The 15799-nt window shown below is 37.7% G+C and overlaps 2 pseudogenes; both read left to right on the top strand.

Moving 5' to 3' along the window:
- Positions 1–5027: 5027 nt before the first annotated feature.
- Positions 5028–5944, top strand: LOC136175140 (olfactory receptor 9G1-like; annotated as a pseudogene).
- Positions 5945–13829: 7885 nt separating this feature from the next.
- Positions 13830–14749, top strand: LOC136175659 (olfactory receptor 9G19-like; annotated as a pseudogene).
- Positions 14750–15799: the final 1050 nt, after the last annotated feature.

Here is a 15799-nt window from a genome sequence, read left to right on the forward strand (position 1 = left end):
TTATTTAAGTAAATTTCATGCCACTGGCTGCCATAGGTTCAGTTCAGTTCAGTTAATTTCAGTTCATTCGCTCAGTCGTGTCCGACTCTTTGCGACCCTATGAATCGCAGCATGCCAGGCCTCCCTGTCCATAACCAATTTCCAGAGTTTACTCAAACCCATGTCCATCGAGTCGGTGATGCTATCCAGCAATCTCATCCTCTGTCGTCCCCTTCTCCTCCTGTCCCCAATCCCTCCCAGCATCAGGGTCTTTTCCAATGAGTCAACTCTTCACATGATATGGCCAAAGTACTAGAGTTTCAGCTTCAGCATCAGTCCTTCCAATGAACACCCAGGACTGATCTCCTTTAGGATGGACTGGTTGGATCTCCTTGCAGTCCAAGGGGCTCTCAGGAGTCTTCTCCAACACCACAGTTCAAAAGCATCAATTCTTCAGTGCTCAGCTTTCTTCATAGTCCAACTCTCACATCCATACATGACCATTGGAAAAACCATAACCCTGACCAGACGGACCTTTGTTGGCAAAGTAATGTCTCTGTTTTTTAATATGCTATCTAGGTTGGGCATAACTTTCCTTCCAAGGAGTAAGCATCTTTTAATTTCATGGCTGCAATCACCATCTGCAGTGATTTTGGAGCTCCCCCAAAATAGTCTGACACTGTTTCCACTGTCTCCTGATCTATTTCCCATGAAGTGATGGGACCAGATGCCATGATCTTAGTTTTCTGAATGTTCAGCTTTAAGCCAATTTTTCAATCTCCTCTTTCACTTTCATGCCATAGGCTACCACTCTCCTATTTATCTAATGATGGGATGCATTTATATTTCTAATCTTCAAATACATGATTAATTCAATTTCACTTGAATGCTTATCTCCTTCTATTACTTCTAAGACCAGTATCAGTTATGAACCTAGCAGGCAACAGAAGGCCACTTAAACTAGTTAATTTGGAAAAGGCTTAATAAAGGGATTACTGCAAAGGAATATGTGTGGTTTAGGAATTACCAAGGAAAGTATGATTACTCTAGAACTAATAACTACTGAGAGCTGATATCTCCTCTCTTGTGCAGGAAGAGTGAGAGGTCATATGCACTGGAGGTAGAGTTTTGAAAAGGGCCACGTGGCAGGTTCTATGGGCTATGTCCAGAGATGTTGCATCTTTGCAAAAAAGGAGCCAGGGAAAAGCCTCCATGACTTCACTCTTTTCCCTGCCAGTGGCAACCACTGGCTAAGCAACACATTAAGTAGATAGAAAGGAGCTCAAGATGCAGTTAATATGATTCAGCATCCCAGAGCAAAGAGAAGGATAAAAAGGTAGAAAATGGATTTGGAAGGACAAATGAAAGGTAATCAACATATAACAAAAATATCAGTATCAGTGAACATTTGTGTTTTAGCATGTATATATACGAATATAAGAGTGAAAAAGTTGGCTTAAAGCTCAGAGTTCATAAAACTAAGATCATGGCATCCAGTCCCATCACTTCATGGGAAATAGAGAAACAGTGGAAAAAGTGGCAGACTTTATTTTGGGGGGGAGGGCTCCAAAATCATTACAGATGGTGATTGCAGCCATGAAATCAAAAAACGCTTAATCCTTGGAAGGAAAGTTATGCCCAACCTAGATAGCATATTAAAAAGCAGAGACATTACTTTGCCAACAAAGGTCTGTCTAGTCAAGGCTACGGTTTTTCCAGTAGTCATGTATGGATGTGAGAGTCGGACTATAAAGAAAGCTGAGCGCTGAAGAATTGATGCTTTTGAACTGTGGTGTTGGAGAAGACTCCTGAGAGTCCCTTGGACTGCAAGGAGATCCAACCAGTCCATCCTAAAGGAGATCAGTCCTGGGTGTTCATTGGAAGGAGTGATGCTGAAGCTGAAACTCCAATACTTTGGCCTCCTGATGCAAAGAGCTGACTCATTTGAAAAGTTCCTGATGCAGGGAAAGATTAAAGGCAGGAGGAGAAGAGGGTGACAGAGGATGTGATGGTTGGATGGCATCACCAACTCAATGGACATGAGTTTGGGTGGGGACAGGGAGGCCAAGCATGCTGCAGTTCATGGACTGAACTGAATTGCACTCATAAAAACATGTATACTTTTTTGTGTATATGTAGTATACATAAATTTATGTTTTGTTTAGCTTCCACATAATTCAAGACAGAATGAGAATGAAAATTCTGCTGATTAATTTTCAGTAGGAAATTGTAATCTCAAAAGAAAAAATACTCTGTTACTAAAAAATACTGTTACTAAATAATATCCCATTGTCAACATTATTTAATTGACTTGTTAGTTATTTTTCAAGTTTATGAAACCCTGAGGCGTTGCAGGGCTTTATAATGCTGTGCATTCAGAAACTGACATAAAAGATTCTGAAACCGATAGATTAGAATCCTGTTCAATTCAAATGCTGATGGTGTTGCTGAGAACCGCAGATAAGTTGTCTAGTTTGTATGCTAGAGGAAATTTTTACTCGATCCTCACAACCAGTCCAATGGTTGTTAACATACTCAGATAGGGTAAGTGCTAATGAAAGGGACTCTTTTGAAATATCTTCACTAATTTCCCATCACAGTTTCTGAAATTATAGAGGCTCACAAGGGGAAATCATATTTTCATTATTAAAAACAAAAAAAGAACAATTAATACACAATATTGATACTATGTATAAAATAGAAAACCTACTGTTAAGCTCAGCTTAATGTTCTGTGGTGAAATAAATGGGAAAAAAATCAAAAAAGAGGAGCTATATGTAAGTATACGGCTGATTCCCTTTGCTGTACAGTGGAAGGCAACACAATATTGTAAACAACTGTACTCCGGTAAAAATTAATTTTTAAAAATATTACAAAGTCAAAGGGGAAAAATGAATGCACAACTAATAAGTGAGCATCTAACAGGAACCACTTACAAAAAAAAAAAAAACTTTATTAATATCTCAAAAGCAATTTAGGCAAAGGCATGAAGTTACACAGATTATTAGAATTTTTGAAACTTCAAAAGACATGACAACTGTTATATTTCTTTCAGTTTGATATTCTTTAAAACAATATAAAGGCATATGTCATTTCTGAGATGAATTCCAAACAAAGGAAACATCTCTTAAATATAAAAAGTGATTACATTAATATTGGAAAAAGCTGCACTATTAAATTTATAGCACAAAACTGTATCCTTATTTAAGGAGAATAATACTTTATCCAGTTAGCAACCATCAGTGTCCTAACTGATGGATCTGAATCTTTTTCATATCTTTCATGGGAACTACAATCCATATTCGACACTTGTTTGACAATAATTAAAATTCCCAGAAAGGTGTTTTGCAAAGAGTGGTTTCTCAAAATATAGCAAGTAGTATCATTACTTTTGGGGCTTCCCAGGTGACACAGTGTTAAAGAGGCAATGCCAGTGCATGAGACACAGGCGATACAAGAGACATGGGTTCAATCAATGGGTCAGGAAGATTCCCTGTAATAGGAAATGGCAAACTGCTCTAGTATTCTTGCCTGGAAAATTTCATGGACAGAGGAGCCTGGTGGGCTGTAGTACATGGGGTCACAACGAGTAGGACACAGCTGAGCAACTGAGCACATACACATCTGTTTCCAGAGAAAATTTGTAGTTCTACCTGCAGAGAATCCTGAAGCTAGTGAGATGTTCATGCTATCATATACAATATTGAGTTTCATGATCCTATTCTAAGACAAATTTTTAGCTAATTTTTTCCTACAAAGGAAAAAACTCCTTAATAGCAAAAACTTAGAAAAGAGTAAAAATCTAAAATAATGCAATAGTTTCTAGTACTATATAATTTATGCAGTATGTACAGATTACATTCAAAATTGGCCCTTTAGATTATTGTTGTTCACAATTTTTTACTGTAGAACATATATACAGATTTGATCTTATACACCCTTTCCCCCCAAATTTTACATATATTCTCTTTTTTACTTATAATCTTGTGTTTTCTTCTACCTGCAGATAGTATTAAGAGATAGAAATTTGTAACGGCTATAGGTTGACCTGGACTTCCCCGGTGGCTCGGTGATAAAGAATCTGCCTGCAATGCTGGAGGTCTGGGTTCGGTCCCTGGGTTGGGAAGTCTTCCCTGCCTAGAGAAAGCCATGGACGGAGGCGCCTGGCGGGCTGCGGTCCATAGGGTTGCGCAGAGTCGAACACGACCAAAGCACCTAAGCAGCGTCAGCTGTCCCGACATATCCACGCACTAAAAGAAAACACTAGATTTTTTAAAGACATTTATTTAAGACAGGTAAATTCAGTATTTCAGATGTGAACAGATAACAATTTAAGATACAAAACCCACATGGAGCACAAAAGCAAACTGTCATTGCCACAAGGACTCAATAGCAATAAAATAAAAAATATAAGTCCATACTTCCTTTAGTTGATCAATCATTCTTAAGAGGGAAAATTAATTAACCAGCAACAGAAATTTGGAACTGGATGTTCTTAAAGTCATTAAACAAGGAAGCCATCAGACTTAGATGTCTTTTTTACCTTGGCAGCCTATGTGAGCAAATCAAAACCAAAGGCAGACTTAATTCACTTGAAACTGAGAAAATGAAGCTTAAGAATTCAGCACAGCCAGTTATTAGTCGGTTTTCCTAATAAGGCAGCCTCTTAAGTTATGACCAGCCAAGTCATTTCCTTGCTATGCTTCCACATCATCTCTACAAAAATCTCTGCCATTGTCCCTGTCTAGAAACAACCCCTCATTACATTTGTTTTATGGTTCCCTGATTCAAACTGATGTTTGCTCAAAAAACACTAAAAAATTATAACGTGCCTAAGTCACCTTTTAGCAATATATAGTTGTAAAGTCTGAGTGATTTCTGTTGCAAAATGATAGCTCTTTCTAAAATGAGCACATACATTACTAGATTCTAGGCTTCAAGGTTTGGCAATAATTCAATATCCTTTATTTATCATATTTTCTATGTATTCAGCACAGGGATTTAAGCTGAACACATTTTCTCTCCTCTTGGGTGAGATGCCTCTAGCCATGGGGAAGAGCAATCATGCAGTGACTGCCTTCATCCTGGTGGGCTTCACAACAGATACTGTGGTGCAGCTGGTCCTGTTTGTGGTGGCCCTTGGTGTCTACTCTATGACTGAGCTAAGAAATACCACCATCATAGTGTTGATCGGTAATGACTCCTGACTGCACACACCCATGTATTTTTTCACTGGGAATCTGTCTTTCCTGGACCTCTGGTACTCCTCTGTGTACACCCCAACATCCTGGTGACATGCATCTCTGAAGACAAAAGCATCTCCTTTGCTGGCTGTGTAGCCCAGTTCTTCTTCCCTGCAGGGCTGGCCTACAGAGGGTGTTAGCTGCTGGCTGCCGTGGCTTATGACTGCTATGTGGCCACCTCAAAGTCACTGCTCTATTCTCAGGTCATGCCCAGTAGGCTGTGTGCATTTTTTATAGCAGCCTCATACCTTCGTGGCTTTACTAACACTTTCATTGTTACCAAAGGAACTTTTGCCTTGAACTTCTGTAGTAACAATGTCGTTGATGACTTTTTCCATGATATCTCAGCTCTTGTGAAGTTGGCTTGTGGAAGAAAAGATATCTACCAGGCTGAGCTGTTCTGTGGCCTCGCCTCCAACGTCATCACCCCCACTGTGCTCATCCTGGTCTCCTACCTCTTCATCAGCACCACCATCCTGAAGATCCCCTCCTCCCAGGGCTGCCTCAAAGCCTTCTCCACCTGCTCCTGGCACCTCATCTCTGTCACCCTGTTCTATGGCTCCAGTCTCTATGTTTACTTTCATCCACAATCAAGCTATTCACTGGGCAGGGATAGAATAGTTTCTATGTTTTACACTGTAGCGCTCCCAATGTTGAACCCCATGATCTACAGTCTGAGGAATAAGGATGCGAAAGAGGCTCTGAATAAACTCCTCAAATAAATCAGGAGTCTCTCCTTCTAAAGAGACGTGGAAATAATTTTTGACAAGGTTCCTATATTTGAAGAAGAGCTATCATCGTGCTGTGTCTATACAACTAAGAATCTGTACAAAGCAATAAAGAATTTGCATTCTTGCTACCTGACAATTTAAGAGACCTAAAATGAGAAAAGTAGGGGAATCTAGGATATAAAGTTTAAATGTAAAGACTTGAAGTAAATTTCATGTTACTCTAGAATAAAATCAAATAATTTAAAACCAAAAAAAAATTATTCTATATTCATAAAGAGAACTGTCCATTCCTTTAGCATGTGAATAGTTTGGCTGACTGATATTCATTGAATAGTATCCCTAGAAATAGAAACAAAAATACTAAATTAGTTTTTAATATTTTTCTATAAATAGTAGATAGTTGAAATCATCACTCTCCATTCCCATAACAGAATTTCATAAACATTTTAATGTATTTTTCCCCAGAATCACTAAAACAAAGACCCAGAGTCATCCACAAAATAGTACAACTAGGCTCAGCAAGCATATTCTTTCAATCTCTGTCTCATATTTGTTACTCAATGAAGAAAAGTTCAGCTGAATTTCTATATATATGATTTTTGTGAATCACTATATATCTCCCTGGGCTCCTCTTTCATTTTATTGTAGTGAATATACACATACTTCTATTTCCAACTGTGACATTTTGAGCACCAAAGCACAGTTACTACAATAAATAACAATAATTGTAGCAAGAAGAAGCAGCTTGAGAAATAAACATCTATGAGTACATATTATTCTGAAGTGAAATTTTATTTAGAGAATATATAAAGGTAGTGATCAAACAAGAAAGGAAAAATTATGAGATGAACATAGTTTAGATTTTTTTAAGTGAGACCAGTATTAATGTAATTTATTTCAATAAAATCTGAATATATCCTTCTTTCCATAGCTAAAAGCAGTTTAAAAAAAAAAAAAAAAAAGCAAAATGTAAGTGATCCCCAAAATGTAGCAACTTCACTCAGAGAAGGAAAAGCTAATCATCACAGGCAGTGGTACATATTAACTTGGATTTGTATAATCACTGTATAATCACTACTAGTTGTAACACAAAGTAAACCAACAGAGACTAGGTCCAACAGTATAATTTCAAGAAGCTTGATCTAGAAAATGCTCTAAAACCAAAAGTTATTTATTCCAACTCAGATTCATTTTCTAAAAGATATCTATTACCCACTGATAATTGTTTAATTGTATAAAATTTATTCTTTTTAAGTAAAGTTAACAGATCAAACTGATGTATTACGAGTGGCAAAAATTGAGTCAATAGAAGTTAAAGTGAAACTAGAAAACTTATTCTTAAAATATCCTAGTATCATACATTCTTATATGTCACTGCAAAAACAGATTTGGACAGGAGCTCCTATTATAATCCTTTCAGAAGAAGCAACCAAGGCTGATTCTCCAAATAATTATCAATGTACATCGAAATGCCGTAACCTTCACTGGCCCAAGTGTATAGTCATATTTTGTGTATAGAAAAGAGAACTCAACTCAACTGTAACTCAATTCAAGTCTAAATAATATTATCAAGTCATTAGTAAGAAGGTAAAGTATAGCTAATAATGACCTTAAAAAAACATAAAAATATGTAGGTACATAATAAAACTTTAAAGAAATACATGGCACTGGTGTTTAAAAAAATGTTTTAGAACAGGTTAAAGTGTAAGTTTGGCAGTAAGACTTTTACTCATTTTTGGAAACATTCCATCTGCACCCTATGATTGTGAAGTATTCAGAAGGATCTTCAACCTTAATTTGAAATTATAGCATACATTTCTAAGGAAATTTTATGACACAAATCACAAATGAAGCTTGAAGTCTTAAAAGAAAGTAGTTTCTAAAATGTGTCTTTTAATTTCATGAGTTTTAATAAACACTTTTGTAAATACAATTGTTTGTGAATGTTCTTCTCCATGCAAAAATACTTGGACTTACATGGTTTCTAAATTTTTGTTAATTTTTCTTTCCAAATTAAAAAATAATTTTTTAAATTAATTTGTACTTACGTTAAAAAAAAAACAACCTCTTTATGTTCTTTGAAAACATAGGATGAAGAGTAACCACTTTTATGCTTCTAGATAGCAGTACTTAGGACAACCCCCAAATCATACTCTATGAGTTTTGAATTCATATTGTCTCATATCTAGTTAAAAATAAAAAATTTTAAAAAAAGAAAGAAAAAGGAAGTGAGTGACAGGATCTAAAATTTGCAAAACTATCTACCACAATACTATAAGTTCCCACTCCTACAATTACAAAGCAAACCTCTATCTCATTTCTCACAGGAGAATGGCCCACTCAATCTTTCTCAGCATCTCAGCTGAATTAGAGTTACCTTGCAAGTTGTCCAGATTTTCTTATTGTAAGATCTAAGTCTTCAATCATCTTGGTTTTTGTTTTGTTTTGTTTGTTTGTTGGTAGTACTTTTGCTTTGAAAGAGAGGGCTATGTTGATGCTAAGAAATACGTTGCCAAATCCCCTTGGTTCAAAACATAATAATACTTGACCCATTTGTATCTGCTAATTTCTCTCTGGTGACTGGATCAATTGCCTTTCCCAATAGAGACACCCCAGTCAGATCAAGCATGAGGAGTCCACCATGGCCAAGGTGCAGACCCAAATTCCAATTCAACAGAACAATGAGGTGTTTCCCTGGGGAAGCATGTAGACTTCCAAATGAACTGAGTACAGGGTTATGAGTAGGGAAAATCAATTAAAGTTGGTTAGTTCATGTTGTAGGAGTAAATAAAATAGGCTACAAATGTGCAAAGATTTTATTAAGGGAAATACTCTGCTTGTATCAGAGAAAATGGAGAAGGACCCAGAAGAAAAAAACAAGGATTATCACCATCTGATGCAAATATGACCACAAGTGAAGAATAAATGGATGGAAAGATGGACAAAATCATCTGAGAGCATTGTTTAGTCTATGGTTAGGTCTTTGATCACTCCTTAGTGATCAAAGGAGTCTAGTGTCTAAGAATGCATTGGTATCCCTCTCTGGCTCATTCATTAGCTCAGAGCACCTTGTGGGAAGCATGACCTTTGATACAGATAGGGAAATACAGGTCAGAGATCAGCAGCTAGTATCTTTGGGCAATTATACTGTCTGCATTTGGATTTTTGAAAGGCTTATTTTCCTGACCACCACAGGGTCCACGCCCACCTCATCTCTTTGGTTCATAAATAGGCACATTCTTAATAAGGGGAAGATGAAGTCATATACTCACTGCTGTTTTTAAGCACGAATATACCTCAACAACCATGATCGATTTTCATATAAGCATGACATTAATTTTTCAGACTAATTGCTTCGGAATACTGGTATAAATAGTAAAATCAACTATTCCTGTGGATTGGAAGAGGTTGCCATGGAATGTACTTCTTAGTAGAGGAAATGTTTGATGCATACCATGTCATAAAAATGGCAGTATTTTGTCTACATCTATAGGTGCTAACAAGAAAAAGCCAGTAAAAAAATATAAAGTAAATAATTGCCCCCAGTATATGATAATTCATGAGAGGAAAGTCATTACCTTTGCAACTCTGAATTAGTAAGAAGTTGTCTAAACTAATCATTCTGTTACCCAGTGGTTTACTAATCCTCTCAGAAAAGTTTTTTCTTTTCTTTCTTTTTATTTTTTTGCCTTGTTGACACCTCATGCATGCATGCTAACTCACTTCAGTAGTGTCTGATTCTTTATGACCCTATGGACCATGGCCATCTGCCAGGCCCCTCTGCCCATTTTGACACCTCATAACAATATTAACCAGATTAACCTTAGTGAGGAGATGATCATGTTGAGCTCATTTCAACTGCTATGGCCACTTTGTAAAAGGGTCCTGTGAACATGAAGTCTGGTGTGGAAGGAGGCTGACTAACACCCAGGAGGAAGGTCACTTCATCCACCTCATTCATGAAGCCTCCAGTTTAGGTATGTGTGGCTAGAGTTCTGTGCATATGTGTGAGCATAAAGGGTTTAGGACATCTTCTGATTCAGTTCAGTCACTCAGTCATGTCCGACTCTTTGCCACCCCATGCCAGGCCTCTCAGTCCATCACCAACTACCAAAGTTTACTCAAACCTATGTCCATGAAGTCAGTGAAGCCATCCAGCCATCTCATCTGTCATTCCATTCTCCCCCCACCTTCAATCTTTCCCAGCATCATGGTCTTTTCGACTGAGTCAGTTCTTCTCATCAGGTGGCCAAAGTATTGGAGTTTAAGCTTCTGATTAGTCTATGACCTTGAAGGTTCAATGAAATGTGACAGTCTCTCAGCCTCCTTGGAAAATTTAATGACCTCACAATGCATTGGGTATTCCTCAGAGGCTACAACCACTGAATGCTAGTGTGATGCTGTTCAACTGTACTGTTTCAAGAGGTATATAAATCTATTTTTATTCCAAACTGACTTCCTCAATTTTACTTCTCAAAACAAATGTTATTAGTCCTGCATCCTTTCCTCAACTTCTCTACTTGTAAATGTTGTTCATTCATGATCTCCACTTAGAAGATCTTCAATTTTTCTCCCCTCAGACAAACAGAGGAGTTAAGGGTGATAAATCAGGATTTTCACCATTGCATCTTTCAAATCTTTATAAAAACACCAAACTTTGCACTTCTCCCCAGTGATGCAATATGGCTTCTTGTTTACTGTCTGAGCAGAGAATGTACTGGGGGAGTAATTTCACAGACATCCATTTGAAAATTCCAACGATTATAACACTGTGTCCAGAGATCAGGGACACGAAACTAAAATGAGGATTCTGTTTTATTCTGTATATCTATACCCAGTATAATTTCTGGGTATGGGTAAATAATGATCACCTGTATATCTAGTCTCAGACGCAATGAAAGAAGAAAGCAGACCAAAGCTATATTTAAATTATTTCATAGACCCACTGGCAAGAGTATACCTTGGGTGTTTTTCTATCACTTAAGGTTAGTGTTAACTCAGAGTCAGAATCCAATAACCCACAGAAGAACTGGGTACTTACCTTTGCCCTGGGTAGGATTATTCTCATACGTGGGTTCTGGCCATCCACAAGAAAGCCTGGAGGAATATATATAGAGCATATGTTGGCTAAATTTCAAGAGTCTTTATCAAAGGCTCCATGCTTTTCCATAAGTCGAAGGTTTCAGTGGCTGTAAACTAGCTTAGGTCAGAGAATTATATGCGATGGTGTTTGCCTACTGGAACATTTCGTCCTAATTTTTATCCAAGTAAAAATGAACTAATACCATGGCTGTTTTCTTATCTATATCATTCCATAAGAGTCCCCTGATCCATGAGACCCTGCCATGAATGTGTGAAAAGCAGAATACTTGGTTAAGATCTAGAGTTTCTGACATATTGGAAAATTGCTTCCATCTTGTCTCTGAGTTACACTCTAAGATATGGCTTTCTGGCTTCTTGGTTTCTTTTATTTATTTTTTTTTTGGTTGAACAGTCTACATTTAATTTTCAACAAATGTCAACTTACAACAATACACTTATAATTCCTACTGCATCCCAAAAAACCGTAATAACTTTAGAACCCATAACTTCTAAGAATGGTTATCTCCTCGATTCCTGAAGGTGCAAGACAAAGAACAGCTTATGAGTTGAATGGAATGCTGGGAAGTGGGTCATCTGGCAGGTTCCATGGTCTAGGTCCAGGGATGCAGCCAGCTGTGGCATCTTTGCAAGAAACAGGAAAGAGAAAACCACTCTGACCTCACTTCCTGTCCTGCTATTTACAGCCACTGGCTAAACCCATTAAGTAAACAGAGAGCAAAGGAACCCATGGACACAGTTTATAGACCTGAGCATCCTGGAAAGAAGATGAGTTTAAAAGTACAGAGAATGGATTAGGAAGAACAAAGGAAAGGTATTCAATAGATGATAAAGATATCAGTATCATTGAACATATGTGTTTTAATATCCAGATATACACATATGAATATATAGTACACTTAATAAATGTAACACATGTTTATTTTGGCTTCTACACAACTGGAGAGAATGAGAATGAAAATTATGATTGGTTACATTTCAGTTGAGAATTGTAGTTTTTAAAAAACTTCATCATTGAATAATGCCCAATTTGTCAACACACAATTTTATTTAATTGTCTTGTTAGTCATTTCCCATGACCGTGAAAACCTGAGACTGCAGAATTTATCATCCTGGGGATTCAAAAGCTAATATAGAGGATTCTGAAATAGTCAGATTTGAACTCTGTTGAGGTGGTGGTGTGGCTGAGAATTTTAGGTAAGTTATCTAATTGATATATTAGAATTAGATGGAAAAATTTACTTGTTCGTCCAACCAATCCTAAGGTCATTTACATCCTAAGACATATATATGCTAGTAAGAGGGCCTCTTTTCAAATATCTCACCATCTTCATATTGCAGTTTCTGAAACTGCTCAGAGTTCACAAGAGAAAGTAGCATTTCTCATTATTAGAGACAAAAAGGAACAATCAATATTACCAAAAACTGACAAGGAATGGGAAAAAAACAATGTAAAATAAAATAATGATATATGCTACAACGTGGATAATAAAGGAAAAAAAAAATCAATAAGGTCTCTTTCTATAGAATTCTTTTGATCTCAAATCCCCACTTATAATAATGATCATGGGAATGTTTCTTTTTTATTGTGGTATTGGACTTCCCAGGTGGCGTTAGTGGTGAAGAATCTGCCTGCCAGTGCAGGAGAAGCAAGACATATGAGGTCTATCCCTGGGTCGGGAAGATCTTTTGGAGAAGGAAATGGCAACCCGCTCCAGTATTCTTGCCTGGAGAACCCCACAGACAGGGCAGACTGGTGGGCTACAGTCCACGGGGTCGGGAAGAGTCAGACACGACTGGGCACACAGCACGGGTATTGAGAATGCAGCCCTCACATGAGATTTATCTCCTGCTTTCAGTAAGAGAAGGGGATATCAGAGTGCCTCTTAGGTTTCTGCTGTTTTTTAAATGCTAATGAAATAATTCTTCTGTCAAAGTGGCATATCTGGGGGAGGCAATACCTGCCACCCTTCATATGTCACTACCTCCTAAACCATGGGGACTTAACCATGTCTCATGAGCTTTGAACAACTTGTTCATTTGTAGTTGGGAAATAGAAAACAGATTTTTTTTTTTCTCTCAGGGCAAAAAATAAATTAGTTCTTTCCCAGTTCCTCTTCACCAAATCATTCAGTTTTTTCTTAATATCATCTATCATTAAATGAAAAAAATTCTTATTTGTTTACTTGTGTAGTGTGTACGTGCTCAGGCACTAAGTCACGTTTGACTCTTTGTGACCCCACGGACTGTAGCCCGCCAGGCCCCACTGCCCACGGGATTGTCCAAGCAAGGGTACTGGAGAGGGTCACCATTTCTTCCTCCAGGGGATCTTCCTGAATCAGGGATCAAACCTGCATCTCCGGCAGCTCCGTCATTGGCAGGTGGATTCTTTATCCCTGCATTACCTATGCATCTCTCCTTTCTAAATAAAGCCTCCACAGAATAACAGTCAGTGCTGTTAGCTTCATTACTGTGGCCTAATGCCCAGACAGCCCCAAAGACTCAAGAAATGTTTTCCTAATAAATGAATAAGCCCCAAACAGCATTAAGGCTTTCTATTATTCAAGTCACTTTGTTGAAATAAGCATGTTGAGGCTCAGAAATCTTCCCTCATCTTCCCAAATAAGCCAAGATCCCTGTTCAGCTCTTCCTTACTTTAATAGCCATAGTCTTGACCATATTTCATAGGTTTGTATAAGAGAATGCCCTCCTTTGGTATGGGTTGAGGTAATTAAACACTTGAGTCCTTCATTTGTAGGTGAGGTCTCTTTAAACCATGGAGAACAATCATACGGTGACTGAGTTCATCCTTGTGGGATTCACAACAGACCCCAAGATGCAGCGGGTCCTGTTTGTGGTGTTCCTTGGTGTCTACTCCGTGACCCTGGTAGGAAATACCACCCTCATAGTGTTGATCTGTAATGACTCCCGACTGCACACGCCCATGTATTTTTTCATTGGGAATCTGTCTTTCCTGGACCTCTGGTACTCCTCTATGTACACCCCAAAGATCCTAGTGACCTGCATCTCTGAAGACAAAAGCATCTCCTTCGCTGGCTGTGTGGTCCAGTTCTTCTTCTCTGCAGGGCTGGCCTACAGCGAGTGCTACCTGCTGGCTGCCATGGCCTATGACCGCTATGTGGCCATTTCCAGTCCCCTGCTCTATGCTCAGGTCATGTCGAGGAGACTCTGGATCTGTTTGGTTATATATTCCTATACTGGGGGGTTTGTCAATGCAACAATACTCACCAGCAACACATTCACATTGAATTTTTGTGGTGGTAATATTATTGATGACTTTTCTGTGATGTTCCACCTCTCGTGAAATTGGCTTGTGATGTGAAAGAGACATACCAGGAGGTGTTGTACTTCCTCCTGGCCTCCAATGTCATCACCCCCACCGTGCTCATCCTAGCTTCCTATGCCTTCATCATTGCTGCCATCTTGCGAATTCGCTCCACCCAGGGCCGCCTCAAAGCTTTCTCCACCTGCTCCTCCCACCTCATCTCTGTCACCTTGTACTATGGCTCCATTCTCTACATCTACTCCCGTCCAAGTTCCAGCTATTCCCTTGAGAGGGACAAGATAGTGTCTACATTTTACACCGTGGTGTTCCCCATGTTGAACCCCATGATCTACAGCCTAAGGAATAAAGATGTTAAAGATGCTCTGAAAAAACTCTTCAGGTTCACATAATTTGAAGTCTAAACTGACATAAATTTCCTGAAACATTGCTCAATGAAAACAGACTGCTTCAGGGGAAGTTTGGGGAGAGATATTAAAAAAAAAAAAAGAAAAAAAAAACACTTGTTTCTCTACTCAAAGAATCAATGAAAAAGTCTTTTACCTTGCATTAGTTTGTTTTGTGTAACAATTCTGCTATAATCTATTATACAACTTAATAAATTCAACTTAATATAATTTTTAAAAATGATATCAAAATTTAATGCAATACAAGAGTACATATCACTTCTGGAATTTCAAAAGATTAAATTTTACTATCTCCTTGGGATAGACCCATTTTCCACCTACTTGATGAGCATTAAGGGATTGTGAAGAAACCATTAAATGGATTCTTGACATTTGTGAAATATATCCCAAATTCTTCTTGTCTGATACAATGCTTCTGTGGTAATGAAAGAGTAAGGACTGTGAAGAATTTTGTGATGGAAAGAGAAAGCAAGGAGGTATTAGATAACAAGCACAGATGAAAAGAAAAATCAGAAATATCAGAGCTAGTACAAATTATGAATTGGCATCAACTATTGGTTCTAAAACTTTTATTTAACTGTATCGCATAAATGTGCCCATTACAATAGCTATACTCTTTCAACAAAAAAATTGTAACTTCTGAGATGCAAACTGCTCATTTGTCAAATATAACCAATATTCTGTAATTTGCAGCATTGTTGTAAAGAGCATTTTTTTAATTAGTCATTTCAGGTCGTCAAAAGTTAAAAAGAAAAAAATTATTAAAATTATTTAAAATTAAGTAAAGTTCACCAGAAATTTTCAAATGTTGTTCTAAAAATACCTTCCTTTCAATGTTTGTCAATGAATGTTTTAACTTTTTTCATAAGAAATGAGTTCCTCTGCTTTCTTCTGGTTTTCTTCCTCTTTCTCCATCTAATCTCTAGATGATGCAGAAATTTCCCACTCGCCAATGATCTCATATATAGTCCGTAAATATAGAATCTATACATACTACGTTCAGAGTACTTCACAAGCTACTTGCTGAGTAGACTT

The sequence above is a fragment of the Muntiacus reevesi genome, chromosome 9 (genome assembly GCF_963930625.1).
Source record: "Muntiacus reevesi chromosome 9, mMunRee1.1, whole genome shotgun sequence".
In the NCBI taxonomy this organism is placed as follows: Eukaryota; Metazoa; Chordata; class Mammalia; order Artiodactyla; family Cervidae; genus Muntiacus; species Muntiacus reevesi.